Source organism: Salvelinus alpinus, chromosome 28, assembly GCF_045679555.1.
Source record: "Salvelinus alpinus chromosome 28, SLU_Salpinus.1, whole genome shotgun sequence".
NCBI lineage: Eukaryota > Metazoa > Chordata > Actinopteri > Salmoniformes > Salmonidae > Salvelinus > Salvelinus alpinus.
Window position 1 is genome coordinate 26,906,469 of NC_092113.1, and position 21,075 is coordinate 26,927,543.

At 43.0% G+C, this 21,075-nt stretch overlaps 1 protein-coding gene and 2 long non-coding RNA genes across 3 annotated transcripts in view; 1 reads left to right on the forward strand and 2 right to left on the reverse strand.

Moving 5' to 3' along the window:
- LOC139557566 (uncharacterized) overlaps positions 1 to 21,075 on the forward strand; it is a 182,432-nt gene that overhangs the window by 74,333 nt on the left and 87,024 nt on the right. The window lies entirely within an intron of this gene.
- Positions 10,898 to 15,786, reverse strand: LOC139557561 (uncharacterized). The gene is made up of 3 exons (XR_011671424.1): positions 15,684 to 15,786; positions 13,160 to 13,196; positions 10,898 to 11,094 (listed from the first exon to the last, which is right to left on the reverse strand). It is a non-coding gene; the product is annotated as an uncharacterized lncRNA (long non-coding RNA).
- On the reverse strand, positions 17,891 to 20,573 carry LOC139557562 (uncharacterized). The gene is made up of 3 exons (XR_011671425.1): positions 20,382 to 20,573; positions 19,717 to 19,755; positions 17,891 to 19,420 (listed from the first exon to the last, which is right to left on the reverse strand). It is a non-coding gene; the product is annotated as an uncharacterized lncRNA (long non-coding RNA).

Below are 21,075 nucleotides of genomic sequence, written 5' to 3' on the forward strand. Positions count from 1 at the left end.
TTTTGATCCCCTGCTCATTTCGTACGTTTGCCCACTGACAAAGAAATGATCTGTCTATAATTTTAATGGTAGGTTTATTTGAACAGTGAGAGACAGAATAACAACAAAAAAATCCAGAAAAACGCATGTCAAAATGTTATAAATTGATTTGCATTTATTGAGGGAAATAAGTATTTGACCCCTCTGCAAAACATGACTTAGTACTTGGTGGCAAAACCCTTGTTGGCAATCACAGAGGTCAGACGTTTCTTATAGTTGGCCACCAGGTTTGCACACATCTCAGGAGGGATTTTGTCCCACTCCTCTTTGCAGATCTTCTCCAAGTCATAAAGGTTTCTAGGCTGACGTTTGGCAACTCGAACCTTCAGCTCCCTCCACAGATTTTCTATGGGATTAAGGTCTGGAGACTGGCTAGGCCACTCCAGGACCTTAATGTGCTTCTTCTTGAGCCACTCCTTTGTTGCCTTGGTCGTGTGTTTTGGGTCATTGTCATGCTGGAATACCCATCCACGACCCATTTTCAATGCCCTGGCTGAGGGAAGGAGTTTCTCACCCAAGATTTGACGGTACATGGCCCCGTCCATCGTCCCTTTGATGCGGTGAAGTTGTCCTGTCCCCTTAGCAGAAAAACACCCCCAAAGCATAATGTTTCCACCTCCATGTTTGACGGTGGGGATGGTGTTCTTGGGGTCATAGGCAGCATTCCTCCTCCTCCAAACACGGCGAGTTGAGTTGATGCCAAAGAGCTCCATTTTGGTCTCATCTGACCACAACACTTTCACCCAGTTGTCCTCTGAATCATTCAGATGTTCATTGGCAAACTTCAGACGGGCATGTATATGTGCTTTCTTGAGCAGGGGGACCTTGCGGGCGCTGCAGGATTTCAGTCCTTCACGGTGTAGTGTGTTACCAATTGTTTTCTTGGTGACTATGGTCCCAGCTGCCTTGAGATCATTGACAAGATCCTCCCGTGTAGGAGGCTGATTCCTCACCGTTCTTATGATCATTGCAACTCCACGAGGTGAGATCTTGCATGGAGCCCCAGGCCGAGGGAGATTGACAGTTCTTTTGTGTTTCTTCCATTTGCGAATAATCGCACCAACTGTTGTCACTTTCTCACCAAGCTGCTTGGCGATGGTCTTGTAGCCCATTCCAGCCTTGTGTAGGTCTACAATCTTGTCCCTGACATCCTTGGAGAGCTCTTTGGTCTTGGCCATGGTGGAGAGTTTGGAATCTGATTGATTGATTGCTTCTGTGGACAGGTGCCTTTTATACAGGTAACAAGCTGAGATTAGGAGCACTCCCTTTAAGAGTGTGCTCCTAATCTCAGCTCGTTACCTGTATAAAAGACACCTGGGAGCCAGAAATCTTTCTGATTGAGAGGGGGTCAAATACTTATTTCCCTCATTAAAATGCTAATCAATTTATAACATTTTTGACATGCGTTTTTCTGGATTTTGTTGTTGTTATTCTGTCTCTCACTGTTCAAATAAACCTACCATTAAAATTATAGACTGACAATTTTTTGTCAGTGGGCAAACGTACGAAATCAGCAGGGGATCAAATACTTTTTTCCCTCACTGTATAGGGCAGAAGTTGTCTAAAGAAACTTTGGCATGTTCAAACTCGAGTTCTTTTGTTCAAATTCTCTTTTCAGTTGAGCAATATTGACTTTGACAGATTTTTTATGAACAAGCAGAGATTGGGTGGGACATGTAAAGTGTTAGTCCCATGTTTCACGATCCCCAACATTTTCCATATGCGCAAAAAGCTTATTCCTCTCGAATTTTCTGCACAAATTTGTTTACATATCTGTTAGTCAGCATTTCTTCTTTGCCAAGATAATCCATCCACCTGACAGGTGTGGCATATCAAGAAGCTGATTAAACAGCATGATCCTTACACAGGTGCACCTTGGGCTGGGGACAATAAAAGTAAGGCCACTCTAAAATGTGCACAATGCCACAGATGTCTCAAGTTTTGAGGGAGCGTGCAATTGTCATGCTGACTGCAGGAATGTCCAACAGAGCTGTTTCCAGAGAATTTAATGTTAATTTCTCTACCAACGTCATTTTAGAGAATTTGGCAGTACGTCCAATCTGTCTCCCAACCACAGACCACGTGTATTGTGTCATGTGGGCGAGCAGTTTGCTGATGTCAACGTTGTGAACAGAGTGCCCTATAGTGGTGGTGGGGTTATGATATGGGCAGGCATAAGCTACGGACAACGAACACAATTGCATTTTATCGATGCAATTTGAATGCACAGAGATACCGTGACGAGATCCTGAGGCCCATTGTGAGACCCATTTTTTTTAAAGGCATCTGTGACCAACAGATGCATATCTCTATTCCCAGTCGTGAAATCCATAGATTACAGCCTAATGAATTAATTTAAATTGACTGATTTCCTTATATGAATTGTAACTCAGTAAAATCTTTGAAATTGTTGCAATCGAACCCACAGCCCTAGCATTGCAAGCGCAATGCTCTATCAACTGAGCCACATCATCACATCACCAAAAACTCCTTGACGTCTCAATGTACTCAATTACTGTATTGTGCATTGTTTTTCTTCATAGTGATGGAAAGTCTACAGGTACAAACCTAGATGACCAGCCTATGTACAATACACTAATGTACAAGTGGTTTGTAAGGATGGTAAATTAATACTGCACACAAAGTGGTTGTTTTTCATGTTATTTGATCAAGAAAAATATTAGATTTTATGTTTTGTGTCTTTGCCCATAACTTTGCACCTTTTGATGTACATTTTTGAGGACAGGGTTTTGTTGTTTCTGGATTCCATTAGAATGACAAATCCCAGAGAAAGGTTTGAGTCCTGAATGCTGATTGCCTGACAGCTGTGGTATATCAGACCGTATACCAGGGGTATGACAAAACACTTATTTTTACTGCTCTAATTCCGTTGGTAAACAGTTTATAATAGCAATAAGGCATCTCAGGGGTTTGTGATATATGGCCAATATACCACGGCGTTGGCCATATACCACACACCCTCTGCCCTTATTGCTTAATTATACAACTACCATTTTTGCCAAAGCAGAGATGCTGACATTTTTTGTTGTTGCCTGCGCTACAGATGTCTACAGTGTATTCAGAAAGTATTCAGACACCTTCCCTTTTTCCACATTTTGTTACGTTACAGCCTTATTCTAAACTTGATTAAATAAAATCCTCATCAATCTACACACAATACCCCATAATGACAAAGCAAAAAATGCTTTTTATATTTTTGTAACTATATATATTTTTTCAAATGTAATTAAGTATTCAGACCTTATGCTATGACACTCGAAACTGAGCTCAGGTGCATCCTGTTTCCATTGATAATCCTTGACATGTTTCTACAACTTGATTGGAATCCACCTGTGGTAAATTCAATTGATTGGACATGATTTGGAAAAGCACACACCTGTCTATATAAGATCCCACAGTTGACAATGCATGTCAGAGCAAAAACCAAGCCATGAGGTTGAAACAATTGTCCGTAGAGCTCCAAGACAGGATTGTTTTAGAGGCACAGATCTGGGGAAGGGTACAATAAAATGTCTGCAGCATTGAAGGTCCCCAAGAACACAGTGGCCTCCATCATTCTTAAATGGAAGAAGTTTGTAACAACCAAGAATCTTCCTAGAGCTGGCCGCCCGGCCAAACTGAGCAATCGGAGAAGGGCCTTGGTCAGGGAGGTGACCAAGAACCCGATGGTCACTCTGACAGAGCTCCAGAGTTCCTCTGTGGAGATGGGAGAACCTTCCAGAAGGACAACCATCTCTGCAGCACTCCACCAATCATGCCTTCATGGTAGAGTGGTTAGACAGAAGCCACTCCTCAGTAAAAAGCAAGACAGCACGCTTGGATTTTTCCAAAAGGCACTTAAAGGACTCTCCGACCATGAGAAACAAGATTCTCTGGTCTGATGAAACCAAGATTGAACTCTTTGGCCTGAATGCCAAGCATAATGTCTGGAGGAAACCTGGCACCATCCCTACGGTGAAGCATGGTGGTGGCAGCATCATACTGTGGGGATGTTTTTCAGCAGCAGGGATTGGGAGACTAGTCAGGATTGAGGAAAAGATGAATGGAGCAAAGTACATAGAGATCCTTCATGAAACCCTGCTCCAGAGTGCTCAGGAACACAGACTGGGGCAAAGGTCCACCTTCCAACAGGACAATGACCCTAAGCACACAGCCAAGACAACGCAGGAGTGGATTCGGGACAAGTCTCTGAATGTCCTTGAGTGACCCAGCAGAGCCCGGACTTGAAAGATCTAACAATTCTGGAGAAACCTGAAAATAGCTGTGCAGCAACACTCCCCATCCAACCTGACAGAGCTTGAGAGGATCTGCAGAGAAGAATTGGAGAAACACCCCAAATACAGGTATACCAAGTCTGTAGCGTCATACCCAAGAAGACTTGAGGCTGTAATCGCTGCCAAATGTGCTTCAACAAAGTACTGAGTTAAGGGTCTGAATACTTATGTAAGTGAGATATCAAAAAATGATATACATTTGCAAAAATTTCTAAAAACCTGTTTTCGCTTCATCATTATGGGGTATTGTGTGTAGTATGATGAGGGGAAAAAACGATTTAATACATTTTTGAATAAGGCTGTAACGTAACAAAATGTGGAAAAAATTCAAGGGGTCTGAATACTTTCCGAATATACTGTCTATATTGGTACGCTAATCCTACTAAAGGCCCAGTGCAAAACTTTTGCGAATTTTTTCTTCTTCAAATTTTTACATATTTTTTTATATATACAGTACCAGTCAAAAGTTTGGACACACCTACTCATTCAAGGATTTTTCTATATTTTTTACTATTTTCTACATTGTAGAATAATAGTGAAGACATCAAAACTATGAAATAACACATATGGAACCATGTAGTAACCAAAAAAGTGTTTTTAAATCTAAATATATTTTATATTGAAGATTCTTCAAAGTAGCCTTAAAGACTTTTGTTGTGGATAAAGAGTTACCTGTCTAACAGCACACAGAGGGTGTTCTTTAATGGAAACCTATCCAACATAATCCAGGTATAATCAGGAAAGCTGTCTATGCCCCTTACTTTTTTCAATCTTTATTAACGACATGCCACTGGCTTTGAGTAAAACCAGTGTGTCTATGTATGCGGATGACTCAACACTATACAGTCGTGGCCAAAAGTTTTGAGAATGACACAAATATACATTATCACAAAGTCTCCTGCCTCAGTTTGTATGATGGCAATTTGCATATACTCCAGAATGTTATGAAGAGTGAGCAGATGAATTGCAAAGTCCCTCTTTGCCATGCAAATTAACTGAATCCCCCAAAAACATTTCCACTGCATTTCAGCCCTGCCACAAAAGGACCAGCTGACATCATGCCAGTGATTCTCTCGTTAACACAGGTGTGAGTGTTGACGAGGACAAGGCTGGAAATCACTCTGTCATGCTGATTGAGTTCGAATAACAGACTGGAAGCTTCAAAAGGAGGGTGGTGCTTGGAATCATTGTTCTTCCTCTGTCAACCATGGTTACCTGCAAGGAAACACATGCCGTCCTCATTGCTTTGCACTAAAAGGGCTTCACAGGTAAGGATATTGCTGCCAGTAAGATTGCACCTAAATCAACCATTTATCGGATTATCAAGAACTTCAAGGAGAGCAGTTCAATTGTTGTGAAGGCTTCAGGGCGCCCAAGAAAGTCCAGCAAGCGCCAGGACCGTCTCCTAAAGTTGATTCAGCTGCGGGATTAGGGCACCACCAGTACAGAGCTTGCTCAGGAATGGCAGCAGGCAGGTGTGAGTGCATCTGCACGCAGAGTGAGGCGAAGAGTTTTGGAGGATGGCCTGGTGTCAAGAAGGGCAGCAAAGAAGCCACTTCTCTACAGGGAAAACATCAGGGACAGACTGATATTCTGCAAAAGATACAGGGATTGGACTGCTGAGGACTGGATTAAAGTCATTTTCGCTGATGAATCCCCTTTCTGATTGTTTGGGGCATCCGGAAAAAAGCTTGTCCGTAGAAGACAATGTGAGCGCTACCATCAGTCCTGTGTCATACCAACAGTAAAGCATCCTGAGACCATTCATGTGTGGGGTTGCTTCTCAGCCAAGGGAGTGGGCTCACTCACAATTTTTCCGAAGAACACAGCCATGAATAAAGAATGGTACCAACACATCCTCCAAGAGCAACTTCTCCCAACCATCCAGGAACAGTTTGGTGACGAACAATGCCTTTTCCAGCATGATGGAGCACCTTGCCATAAGGCAAAAGTGATAACTAAGTGGCTCGGGGAACAAAACATCCATATTTTGGGTCCATGGCCAGGAAACTCCCCAGACCATGAATCCCATTGAGAACTTGTGGTCAATCCTCAAGAGGCGGGTGGACAAACAAAAACCTACAGATTCTGACAAACTCCAAGCATTGATTATGCGAGAATGGGCTGCCATCAGTCAGGATGTGGTCCAGAAGTTAATTGACAGCATGCCAGGGCGGATTGCATAGGTCTTGAAAAAGAAGGGTCAACACTGCGAATATTGACTCTTTGCAGCAACTTCATGTAATTGTCAATAAATGCCTTTGACACTTATGAAATGCTTGTAATTATACTTCAGTATTCCATAGTAACATCTGACACAAATATCTAAAAACACTGAGGCAGCAGACTTAGTGAAAATGTATATTTGTGTCATTCTCAAAACTTTTGGCCACGCCTGTACATGTCAGCTACTACAGCGACTGAAAGGACTCTAACACTTAACAAAGAGCTGCAGTTAGTTTCAGAATGGGTGGCAAGGAATAAGTTAGTCCGAAATATTTCTAAAACTAAAAGCATTGTATTTGGGACAAATCATTCACTAAACCCTAAACCTCAACTAAATCTTGTAATGAATAATGTGGAATTTGAGCAAGTTGAGGTGACTAAACTGCTTGGAGTAACCCTGGATTGCCTTCTTAACAGCACTATAAACAAGGCAGGTCCTACAAGCCCTAGTTTTGTCGCACCAGGACTACTGTTCAGTCGTGTGGTCAGGTGCCACAAAGAGGGACTTAGGAAAATTGCAACTGGCTCAGAACAAGGCAGCACAGCTGGCCCTAAGATGTTCACAGAGAGCTAACATTAATAATATATTTTTAATTTTATTTAACCTTTATTTAACCAGGTAGGCTAGTTGAGAACAAGTTCTCATTTACAACTGCGACCTGGCCAAGATAAAGCACAGCAGTTCGACACATACAACAACACAGAGTTACACATGGACTAAACAAACATGCAGTCAATAATACAGTAGAAAAAAGAAAAATCTATATACATTGAGTGCAAATGAGGTAAGATAAGGGAGATAAGGCAATAAATAGGCCATGGTGGCGAAGTAATTACAATTGAGCAATTGTAATTGACAATTAGACACTGGAATGGTAGATGTGCAGAAGATTAATGTGCAAGTAGAGATACTGGGGTGCAAAGGAGCAAGATAAATAAATAAATACAGTATGGGGATGAGGTAGTTGGATGGGCTGTTTACAGATGGCTATGTACAGGTGCAGTGATCTGTGAGCTGCTCTGACAGCTGGTGCTTAAAGTTAGTGAGGGAGATATGGGTCTCCAGCTTCAGTGATTTTTGCAGTTCGTTCCAGTCATTGGCAGCAGAGAACTGGAAGGAAAGGCAGCCAAAAGAGGAATTGGCTTTGGGGGTGACCAGTGAGATATACCTGCTGGAGCGCGTGCTACGAATGGTTGCTGCGGGGATTTACCTAGCAGAGACTTGTAGATGACCTGGAGCCAGTGTGTTTGGCGACGAGTATGAAGCGATGGCCAGCCAATGAGAGCGTACAGGTCGCAGTGGTGGGTAGTATATGGGGCTTTGGTGACAAAAAGGATTGCACTGTGATAGACTGTATCCAATTTGTTGAGTAGAGTATTGGAGGCTATTTTATAGATGACATCGCCGAAGTCGAGGATCGGTAGGATGGTCATTTTTACGAGGGTATGTTTGGCAGCATGAGTGAAGGATGCTTTGTTGCGAAATAGGAACCCGATTCTAGATTTAATTTTGGATTGGAGATGCTTAATGTGAGTCTGGAAGGAGAGTTTACAGTCTAGCCAGACACCTAGGTATTTGTAGTTATCCACATATTCTAAGTCAGAACCGTCTAGAGTAGTGATGCTGGACGGGCCGGCAGGTGCGGGCAGCGATCGGTTGAAGAGCATGCATTTAGTTTTACATGCATTTAAGAGCAGTTGGAGGCCACGGAAGGAGAGTTGTATGGCATTGAAGCTCGTCTGGAGGTTAGTTAACACAGTGTCCAAAGAATGGCCAGAAGTATACAGAATGGTGTCGTCTGCGTAGAGGTGGATCAGAGAATCACCAGCAGCGAGAGCGACATCATCGATGTATAGAGAGAAGAGTCGGCCCGAGAATTGAACCCTGTGGCACCCCTATAGAGACTGCCAGAGGTCCGGACAACAGGCCCTCCGATTTGACACACTGAACTCTATCTGAGAAGTAGTTGGTGAACCAGGCGAGCCAATCATTTGAGAAACCAAGGCTGCCAATAAGAATGTGGTGATTGACAGAGTCGAAAGCCTTGGCCAGGTCGATGAATACGGCTGCACAGTAATGTCTCTTATCAATGGCGGTTATGATATCGTTTAGGACCTTGAGTGTGGCTGAGGTGCACCCGTGACCAGTTCGGAAACCAGATTGCATAGCGGAGAAGATACGGTGGGATTCGAAATGGTCGGTAATCTGTTTGTTGACTTGGATTCCGAAGATCTTAGAAAGGCAGGGTAGGCTAGATATAGGTCTGTAGCAATTTGGGTCTAGAGTGTCTCCCCCTTTGAAGAGGGGGATGACCGCGGCAGCTTTCCAATCTTTGGGAATCTCAGACGATATGAAAGAGAGGTTGAACAGGCTAGTAATAGGGGTTGCAACAATTTCGGCAGATAATTTTAAAAAGAGAGGGTCCAGATTGTCTAGCCCGGCTGATTTGTAGGGGTCCAGGATTTGCAGTTCTTTAAGAACATCAGCTATCTGGATTTGGGTGAAAGAGAAATGGGGGAGGCTTGGGCAAGTTGCTGTGGGGAGTGCAGGGCTGTTGACCGGGGTAGGGGTAGCCAGGTGGAAAGCATGGCCAGCTGTAGAAAAATGCTTATTGAAATTCTCAATTATAGTGGATTTATCAGTGGTGAGAGTGTTTCCTAGCTTCAGTGCAGTGGGCAGCTGGGAGGAGGTGCTCTTATTCTCCATGGAGTTTACAGTGTCCCAGAACTTTTTTGAGTTTGTGCTACAGGATGCACATTTCTGCTTGAAAAAGCTAGCCTTAGCTTTCCTAACTGCCTGTGTATATTTGTTCCTGACTTCCCTGAAAAGTTGCATATCACGGGGGCCATTCGATGCTAATGCAGAACGCTGCAGGATGTTTTTGTGCTGGTCAAGGGCCGACAGGTCTGGAGTGAACCAAGGGCTATATCTGTTCCTGGTTAGAATGTTTTTGAAAGGGGCATGCTTATTTAAGATGGTGAGGAAGGCACTTTTAAAGAATGACCAGTCATCCTCTACTGATGGGATGAGGTCAATATCCTTCCAGGATACCCGGGCCAGGTCGATTAGGAAGGCCTGCTCACTGAAGTGTTTTAGGGAGTTTGATAGTGATGAGAGGTGGTCGTTTGACCACAGACCCGTTACGGATGCAGGCAATGAGGCAGTGATCGCTGAGATCTTAGTTGAAAACAGCAGAGGTATATTTAGGTTCATTGATAATTTGTGAGAGATTAAGGGCATCAAGCTTAGATTGTAGGGTGGCCGGGGTGTTAAGCATGTCCCAGTTTAGGTCACCTAGCAGCACGAGCTCTGAAGATAGATGGGGGGCAATCAGTTCACATATGGTGTCCAGGGCACAGCTGAGGGCAGAGGGTGGTCTATAGCAAGCGGCAACGGTGAGAGACTTGTTTCCACTCAAAGTGGAGGAGAGATTGACTTCATCACTACTTGTATTTGTGAGATGTATTGACATGTTGAATGCACCGAGCTCTCTGTTTGAACTACTGGCACCCATGCATACCCCACAAGACATGCCACCAGAGGTCTCTTCACAGTCCCCAAGTCCAGAACAGACTATGGGAGGCACACAGTACTACATAGAGCCATGTCTACATGGAACTCTATTTCACATCAAGTAACTCATGCAAGCAGTCAAATTAGATTTGAAAAAAATACACCTTATGGAATAGCGGGGACTGTGAAGCAACACAAACATAGGCACAGATACATGCATACAAAACACACGATAACATACGCACTATACACACACGTACACATTAATTTTGTGTTGCAGATATGTGGTAGTAGAGTAAGACCCTGAGGGCACACACTTAATGTGTTGTGAAATCTGTTGTGAATGTATTATGTTTTTAAAATTGTATAACTGCCTTAATTTTGCTGGACCCCAGGAAGAGTAGCTGCTCTCTGTGTACATTAATGTTAGCTCTCTGAATACATCTAAGGGCCAGCCGTGCTGCCCTGTTCTGAGCCAATTGCAATTTTCCTAAGTCCCTCTTTGTGGAACCTAACCACACGACTGAACAGTAGTCCTGGTGCGACAAAACTAGGGCCTGTAGGACCTGCCTTGTTGATAATGCTGTTAAGAAGGCAGAAGAGCCCTTTATTATGGACAGACTTCTCCCCATCTTAGCTAATGTTGTATCAATATGTTTTGACCATGACAGTTTACAATCTGTGGCAGCAGCTAATGGGGATCCATAATAAATACAATTCAGAGAACAGCAGAGTAGCAGTACAGTCAATGTCTGACATGTGACAATTAACACAGGTCAAAGTTCTTACCACTGACCATAGAGTACTATTACGTTCAAAATACCTTGATGGAAAGGGACAGATCACAACTGAGCATTCCTCTGTTCGTGAGCAGCTGGAGGGGGTGGACAATATTGAAGATCCGTTAGTGGTGATGATTTCCCAGGTCAGGTCCAGGGCAGGCTTGACAGCAGTCCCAACGGCCTCTTTCACCCACGATAGGATGGTGTTGCAGGTCTCATTAAAGTCCACTCTTGTCATCTTTTTTTACACAGAGGGGCAAGAAAAGTCAGATCTTTTTTTAAATTAGAGGTAATGTGAATGCCAAAAATATTTAGCACTTTGTCTTTTGACATGTCTCCTGAAACTACATTACTAAAGAGATTTTTACAATATACTGTAATAGTATATAAGTAACAACAATTGAGGGATTTGATGGTGAGGAAGGGCACAGTTGAAGTCAGAAGTTTACATACACCTTAGCCAAATACATTTAAACTCAGTTTTTCACAATTCCTGACATTTAATCCTCGTAAAAATGCCCTGTCTAAGGTCAGTTAGGATCACCACTTTATTTTAAGAATGTGAAATGTCAGAATAATAGTAGAGAGAATGATTTATTTCAGCTTTTATTTCTTTCATCACATTCCCAGTGGGTCAGAAGTTTACATACACTCAATTAGCATTTGGGAGAATTGCCTTTAAATTGTTTAATTTGGGTCAAATGTTTCAGGTAGCCTTCCACAAGCTTCCCACAATAAGTTGGGTAAATTTGGGCCCATTCCTCCTGACAGAGCTGGTGTAACTGAGTCAGGTTTGTAGGCCTACTTGCTCGCACACACTTTTTTAGTTCTGCCTACACATTTTCTATAGGATTGAGGTCAGGGCTTTGTGATGGCCACTCCAATACCTTGACTTTGTTGCACTTAAGCCATTTTGCCACAACTTTGGAAGTATGCTTGGGGTCATTGTCCATTTGGAAGACCCATTTGCGACCAAACTTTCACTTCCTGACTGATGTCTTGAGATGTTGCTTTAATATATCCACATAATTTTCCTACCTCATGATGCCATCTATTTTGTGAAGTGCACCAGTCCCTCCTGCAGCAAAGCACCCCCACAACATGATGCTGCCTCCCCCGTGCTTCACGGTTGGGATGGTGTTCTTCGGCTTGCAAGCCTCCCCCTTTTTCCTCCAAACATAACGATTGTCATTATGGCCAAACAGTTCTATGTTTGTTTCATCAGACCAGAGGACATTTCTCCAAAAAGTACGATCTTGTCCCCATGTGCAGTTGCAAACCGTCGTCTTGCTTTTTTATGGCGGTTTTGGAGCAGTGGCTTCTTCCTTGCTGAGCGGCCTTTCAGGTTATGTCGATATAGGACTCGTTTTACTGTGGATATAGATACTTTTGTACCTGTTTCCTCCAGCATCTTCACAAGGTCCTTTGCTGTTGTTCTGGGATTGATTTGCACTTTTCGCACCAAAGTACCTTCATCTCTAGGAAACAGAACGCGTCTCCTTCCCGAGCTGTATGACGGCTGTGTGGTCCCATGGTGTTTATACTTGTGTACTATTGTTTGTACAGATGAACGTGTTACCTTCTGGCGTTTGGAAATTGCTCCCAAGTATGAACCAGACTTGTGGAGGTCAAAAAAAAATTTTCTGAGGTCTTGGCTGATTTCTTTTGATTTTCACATGATGTCAAGCAAAGAGGCACTGAGTTTGAAGGTAGGCCTTGAAATACATCCACAGGTACACCTCCAATTGACTCAAATTATGTCAATGTCAGTCAACGTAGTGTATGTAAACTTCTGACCCACTGGAATTGTGATACAGTGAATTATAAGTGAAATAATCTGTCTGTAAACAATTGTTGGAAAAATTACTTGTGTCATGCACAAAGTAGATGTCCTAACCGACTTGCCAAAACTATAGTTTGTTAACAAGACATTTGTGGAGTGGTTGAAAAACAGGTTTTAATGACTCCAACCTAAGTGTATGTAAACTTCCGACTTCAACTGTATGTTGAATGAACAGGAGGCTGGTGGGAGGAGCTCTATGAAGTAGGCTTGGGCGATAATACCATTTACCCTGTGTGGTACAGAAACGGTATGACAAGGAGTCTGGTGGGAGGAGCTATAGGAGGACGGGCTCATTGTAATGGCTGGAATGGAATAAATGGAACGTGTCAAACGTGGTTTTCATATGTTTGATGTATTTGATACCGTTCCATCTTTCCATTCTAGCCATTACAATGAGCCCGTCCTCCTATAGCTCCTCCCACCAGCCTCTTCTGGTGGAATAAAGAGAAAATAATCTTACATTGCCTGGCATCTCCCCTTGTATGGACTGCCACTGCCTGAAACAAATGTCAATTAAAATGTGTTCCAATTTGATTTAAATGTAGATTGAGTAATATGACGTAAACATGAGCAGTGGCACAACTTCCGACACAAAGACAGTGCGAAACAATGTTGCAGGAGAGAGAGAGAGAGAGAGAAGCTAATTCCTGTGCACATACGCAGATGCTTAATAGTATCTGTGTTTGGGTGCTGATGAGTGCAGCCTCATGCTTCGCCATCTCTCTGCAATATCTTTGGTTGCCTTTGGTCACTACATAAATCAAATCAAATAATACAACAGGTGTAGTAGACCTTACAGTGAAATGCTTACTTACAAGCCCTTAACCAACAATGCAGTTTTATGAAAATCCCCCCAAAAAGTAAGAGATAAGAATAAATAATAATTAAAGAGCAGCAGTAAATAACAATAGCGGGGCTATATACAGGGGGTACCAGTACAGAGTCAATATGAGGGGGGCACCGGTGTCGAGGTAATTGAGGTAATTATGTAAATACATTTACATTTAAGTCATTTAGCAGACGCTCTTATCCAGAGCGACTTACAAATTGGTAGGTATGTAGGTAGAGTTATTAAAGTGGCTATGCATAGATAATAACAGAGCGTGGGGGGGGGGGGGGGGGGGGGGCAATGCAAATAGTCTGGGTAGCCATTTGATTAGCTGTTCAGGAGTCTAATGGCTTGGGGGTAGAAGCTGTTTAGAAGCCTCTTGGACCTAGACTTGGCGCTCCGGTACCACTTTCCATGTGGTAGCAGAGAGAACAGTCTATGACTAAGGTGGCTGGAGTCTTTGACAATTTTTTGGGCCTTAACACCGCCTGGTATTAAGGTCCTGGATGGCAGGAAGCTTGGTCCCGGTGATGTACTGGGCCATATGCACTACCCTCTGTAGTGCCTTGCTGTCGGAGGCCGAGCAGTTGCCACACCAGGCAATGATGCAACCCATCAGGATGCTTTCGATGGTACAGCTGTAAAACATTTTTAGGATCTGAGGACACATGCCAAATCTTTTCAGTCTCCTGAGGGAGAATAGGTTTTGTTGAGCCCTCTTCACGACTGTCTTGGTGTGCTTGGACCATGTTAGTTTGTTGGTGATGTGGATGCCAAGGAACTTGAAGCTCTCAACCTGCTCCACTACAGCCCCGTCGATGAGAATGGAGGCGTGCTCGGTCCTCCTTTTCCTGTAGTCCACAATCATCTCCTTTGTCTTGATCACGTTGAGGGAGAGGTTGTTGTCCTTGCACCACATGGTCAGGTCTCTGACCTCCTCCCTAAAGGCTGTCTCATCGTTGTCGGTGATCAGGCCTACCACTGTTGTGTCATCAGCAAACGTAATGATGGTGTTGGAGTCATGCCTGGCCGTGCAGTCATGAGTGAACAGGGAGTACAGGAGGGGACTGAGTACGCACCCCTGAGGGGTCCCCGTGTTGAGGATCAGCGTGGCGGATGTGTTGTTACCTACCCTTACCACCTGGGGGCGGGCCGTCAGGAAGTCCAGGATCCAGTTGCAGAGCGAGGTGTTCAGTCCCAGGGTTCTTAGCTTAGTGATGAGCTTTGAAGGCACTATGGTGTTGAACGCTGAGCTGTAGTCAATGAATAGCATTCTCTCATAGGTGTTCCTTTTGTCCAGGTGGGAAAGGGCAGTGTGGAGTGCAATAGAGATTGCATCATCTGCGGTATGCAAATTGTAGTGGGTCTAGGTTTTCTGGGATAATGGTGTTGATGTGAGCCATGACCAGCCTTTCAAAGCATTTCATGGCTACAGACGTGAGTGCTACGGGTCGGTAGTCATTTAGGCAGGTTACCTTAGTGTTCTTGGGCACAAGGACTATGGTGGTCTGCTTGAAACATGTTGGTATTACAGACTCAGACAGTGAGAGGTTGAGAATGTCAGTGAAGACACTTGATAGTTGGTCAGCACATGCTCAGAGTACACATCCTGGTAATCCGTCTGGCCCAGCGGCCTTGTGAATGTTGACCTGTTTAAAGGTCTTACTCACATATCGCTGGTCAATAGAAATCATTAAAATGGCTGTGTTCCAGGTCTACAACAGAGCCATAGATTTCTACATAGCCTATATAAAGCTCTGATCATATGGCATTTGCATTGCACAGATGATCAGATCTCACAACGCCTGGAGAAGTGTTGAATATTACTGCACTGTTGGAACTAGAAGCAGAAGCATTTCGCCACACTCGCATTAACATCTGCTAACCATGTGTATGTGACAAATAACATTTGATTTTATTTGAAAGTCTAAGGATCCACTTCAATATGATACATCCTGAGACATTAAACACTTCTCCAGGCGTTGTGAGATCTGATCATGTGTGCAATGCAACTGCAATACAGCCAGAGCCATATCAATCTATGGCTCTGTTGTAGGCCTAATGTGCATATGCACTTCATAAATTGACAACTGCAGGGAATCCGTCGACATCATACCAACCCTGAATCACAAAGGATATGTAAAAAATACCTCACTTGTCAGATAGACCCTTAGTGACATTGAACACAGCAGGTGTTGGACTGGTTGCTCCGACAGCCAGAGTTGACTTCTTCCCTGTCTTCTGGAACCAAACCAACTCTGAAAGCCCAAAAATAAAGTTGATTAAATGTTTAATCTTTACAGTGTAACAAGTACTTGACAAAGGGCACACATGTCATTTCAACGTCTAGTTTTGATTTACATTTGGTTGAGTTGTCAACTAACATGAATTCAACGTGAAATCAACAAAAAATGTCACCATGTCATTAGATTTAGGCTAAAAGTTGTCTGGGAAAAAATTTAATTCTCTTGCACTGATTTTCAAATCCAATCAGTTATCCACTTTGATTCAACATCATCACATTAAATGTTTTGGTTGAAATGAAGTGGAAACAACGTTGATTCAACCAGTTTTTGCTCATTGGGAAATGTATGTTGTCCTTCATCTACACTGAACAAAAATATAAAAGCAACATGCAACAATTTCAAAGATTTAACTGAGATACATTTCATATAAGGAAATCAGTCAATTGAAATAAATTCACAAGAACCTAATCTATGGATTTTGTCACGGCTCAGGCTAAGACCCAGATGTAGACACAAGGGGCAGGCAAAAGGTACGTCAAGGCAGGCAAAGAGTTGTAATCCAAATCAGAGTCAGGCAGGTACAGGGCGGCAGGATCAGGGTCAGGACATGCAGAAAGGTCAGAACTGGGAGGACTAGGAAAAACAAAAACTAGAGCACAGGAAACATGGAAACACGGTGGTAGGACTTGATGGGACAAGATGAACTGGCAACAGACAAACAGAAAACGCAGGTATAAATACACGGGATAATGTGGGAAGATGGGAGACAACTGGTGGGGGATGGAGAGCAAAGACAGATCAAACAGATCAAGGTGTGACAGATTTCACATGACTGGGAATACAGATATGCATCTGCTGGTCACAGATACCTTAAAAAAAGGTAGGGACGTGGATCAGAAAACCAGTCAGTATCTGGTGTAACCACCATGTGCCTTGTGCAGCGCGACACATCTCCTTTGCATAGAGTTGATCAGGCTGTTGATTGTGGCCTATGGAATGTTGTCCCACTCCTCTTCAATGGCTGTGCGAAGTTGCTGGATATTGGCGGGAACTGGAACACGCTGTGGTACACAGTGATCCAGAGCATCCCAAACATGCCCAATGGGTGACATATCTGGTGAGTATGCAGGCCATGGAAGAACTGGAACATTTTCAGCTTCCAGGAATTGTTTACAGATTCTTGAGTTATCATGCTAAAACATGAGGTGATGGTGGCAGATGAATGGCATGACAATGGCCTCAGGATATTGTCACGGTATTTTTGTGCATTCAAATTGCCATCCATAAAATGCAATTGTGTTCGTTGTCTGTAGCTTATGCCTGCCTGCCCATACCATAACCCCTCCGCCACCATGGGGCACTCTGTTCACAACGTTGACATCAGCAAATCACTCGCCCCCATGACCCAATACATGCTGTCTGCCATCTGCCCGGTACAGTTGAAACCATGATTCATCCATGAAGAGTACACTTCTCCAGCGTGCCAATGGCCATCGAAGGTCAACATTTGCCAACTGAAGTAAGTTACGACGTCGAACTGCAGTCAGGTCTAGACCCTGGTGAGGACGACGAGCACGCAGATGAGCTTCCCTGAAACGGTTTCTGACAGTTTGTGCAGAAATTCTTTGGTTGTGCAAACCCAGTTTCACCAGTCTTGGTGGCTGGGCTCAGACGATCCCGCAGGTGAAAAAGCAGGTTGTGGAGGTCCTGGGCTGGGGTGGTTACACTTGGTCTGCAGTTGTGAGGCCGGTTGGACGTACTGACAAATTCTCTAAAACGACGTTGGAGGTGGCTTATGGTAGAGCAGTTAACATTTAATTCTCTGGCAACAACTCCGGTGGACATTCTTGCAGTCAGCATGCCAATTGCACGCTTCCTCAAAACTTGAGACATCTGTGGCATTGTGCTGTGTGACAAAACAGCACATTTTAGAGTGGCCTTTTATTGTCCCCAGTACAAGGTGCACCTGTGTAAAGATCATGCTGTTTAATCAGCTTCTTGATATGCCACACCTGTCAGGTGGATGGATTCTCTTGGCAAAGGAGAAATGCTCTATAAACAGGGATGTAAACAAATTTGTGCACAAAATTTGAGAGAAATAAGCTTTGTGCATATGGAAAATTTCTGGGATCTTTTATTTCAGCTCATGACACCAACACTTTACATGTTGCGTTTTATATATTTTTTCAGTTTACCAAACTGGTACTCGAGTATTTCCGTATTATACAAAATCTGTTTCATAGTTGTGTAAGACGCCCAAACTAAAAAAACACAATCCATTTGCCTATTTAACCCTTGGCCTTTAGGCCTAAATTGAAATATTTCTAACAGAATAAATCTAAAAAGCATATGCATAAGCATGGTAGCAATTGAAATGAAACAGTTTGCAGATTTAGGGAAAATTTGGACCAAAGATGAGGACACAACAGTTCACCTGACACAAGACTTTTGATTTTATGTGCGTTTTATATTTACTTTATGCTGCATTTGTTGATAACGAAATCTGAAAATTACATTCAGTAACATGATAAGAATATTCCTGGAAAATGTGGAGTAGGTGCAACATGACAAAAAAATGGGTTTGAGTGAGAGGACTAACTGGTGTGGACTAACTGGTGTCTCCAAGTGGACAGACACACACTTCTCAAAAAAAGTGCAAAGTTCTTAAGTAATGTCAATGCACTTTTATCGCTCAAATGAACTAGAGCAAACACACTTGTGGTTGTTTTGTTTGGAACACAACCTTGCATCCCCGCCAACATACGATTACTGTTGTTGTTTACGCAATCAAAAAAACAGCCCGTGGGTCAGGTGGGCATCATTTGAAAGCTTGTTCTATTGCAACATGACTAGCTAAGTTATAAAATACGATCTTACAGTGTTAGGCTTTCACAGGGCAATTCAGAGAAACAGATCATCATTTTGATGCGCATTGAAAGGAGTCATGCATGCATTCAGGTACGTGTTCCACAGCAAATTGGCTCCACAATAGACAAACATAGGCTCATTCTGTTCAGAACAACCCAGGGTACGACGTCATGTTATCTTGTAACTACATCAAATATAGTGATCATAAACGTTGACACTGTATATGACATGAGTTTTATGATATGGAAATGTGAAGTGCACATTTGGACTTCTTGACTTGTTTGACTTGCTTGTAGGACATCAAAGCAATATTTATTATAATCCTCAACTTCTCATCTTTCAAAATACATCGAGCCCTCTTAATTTACAGCATTTCCCTCACTCAGACAACGAAAAAGGTGCAAACGTTGCACAATTAGCGGGAGGGATGGGGGTAACTTTGTTGCATGCGGTTCAGAAAGTTTGTCAGTCAAAATCCATTCAGCGCTGTGAAGCTTAGAGCCAGCCTGAGCGCTGACATAATTTATAGCATTTTACTGAATAGCCACTGCGTTCCAATTTAGGCGATTATCAGTGCTCAAATCAGCCATTTTCAACCCATATATGGGTACGAGTCTTAAGAGCTACCAACTTCTAAGTGTTTCAAACCTATCTTCTGTTGTTTCTCCAGCAAGTATCGGTTGTAGGTGTTGTTGCTGATCGAAGAGGAGATGTCTCTCCTACTGACCGATGTCATCTCCACACTCCGAACGATCACCTCAGGGTAGGTCAACGTGGCCTGTGAACATAATTGTATTTCCTGTACCCTTATTAAATAACATAATATGTCCCAAATGGCACCCTATTCCCCTATTGCCTGGTCAAAAGTAGTGCACTAAATAAGGAATAGAGTGCCATTTGGGATTTATACTAACAAAAATAAATATTATCCTGCCATGGACTTAAAAGCATCCTCTATGTAGAATCTTCAGTATAGTTGGGTCTCAGCTGAATATAGGCCTAATGGTATGATGCATCGTTGTAACAGATGTTAACAGACTGCATGGAAAGCATGCTAGCATACAGCAACCTCACCTGCATGGCACGGCGGCTGCTACGCCTTAGACTATTACGCTGTAGATGAAGAGAAGAGAGAATGGATTGCATATGTGAAATAAATTATCTACTACAGTTTAGAAAAAAGGGTTCCAAAAGGGTTCAACTCCTCAAGTTTAATTATGGATACGCCATTCTGCTAAATGTAAATAGTAATCAGATAATGCAATTCTAGTTCAGTCCCAGATAGAACACGTTATTGGTTCTACCTGGAGGGGCAAATTAATAACCCTTTTTTGGTAGGCTATTAACTAGCACCTTTTTTTGAGCATGCAATGGTCTACACACAACGAAAGAAAACGTAGCCCCCTCAATTGGTTTCTATGAAAAGCCAGCGGCAGATTTGCCTCCCACCCAGCGGCATCGAAGGCGCAGCTAGCTACCGATCACAACTACTACCGCACGTGCTGGTCATTTTTCTCTCCCGCTTGAGAAATATATTTTCACTTGATAACGAATAGTCAGCTGCGTTTTCGCGGACTGTCTGTATGCGGCTTAATAAGGACATAATCTGCTAAACGTATCCTAAAACATTAATAGGCCTATGGTGACTAAATTGATTGCAGTCGAAAAGTCCATTGGCATTATTATGGACTGTATATTTGGCTATGGGATATTCTAGAGTAGAGAAACACAGCATTTACTTTGTTCTTCTGTCCGATCATAATTGTCGAGACGGTGGGGTCTACTGAGTAGGGTGGCTGGCTGGTAAAATGTCTGCTGATCGACTTCGCCTCATGACCGGTCTTGTAGAAAATGATGACCATATGATTAGCCATTGTCTGACATTGAAAACCACTTAATCTCATACGTCACAATAGAGACACGGATGACGTAACAGCACGGTTTAGCGCACGGCTAATGAAACGTTGGGTGGTCGTCATCGCAGGATCCCGTCCAATAACCCAAATAGCACGTTTTAGGCCTAATTCAAATCCATATTAACATTTAGAAATACGCTCACCCATTGTCTACTCATTTAAATTGCAACTCTGTGCAACGTTAACCAATAAAATCTCATTTTTTACTTGCTCCAGAAATACTTTTTCAAAAGCTGCAAAAGTAAATAGCCTACCTCCCGTCGTTCCTGCACAAATGTAGGGTAGCTAACAAAAACGTATTGGACATTGCAAAATTAGGCCAAGAAAGAGTTTTTGTTTTGCTGGAAAACTTTTCAATGGTTTATTATGGTCAGACAAACAGACTGGAAGTAGCCTGCGTTGACCTATTCAAGATGAATGATTACACCCGTCTCACCTGGAATTACAGAAGCAAACATTTCCAAGTATGGTCAGCAGAGGGTGCTATAAACGCGTGCCGTCACACAATGTCGCACTA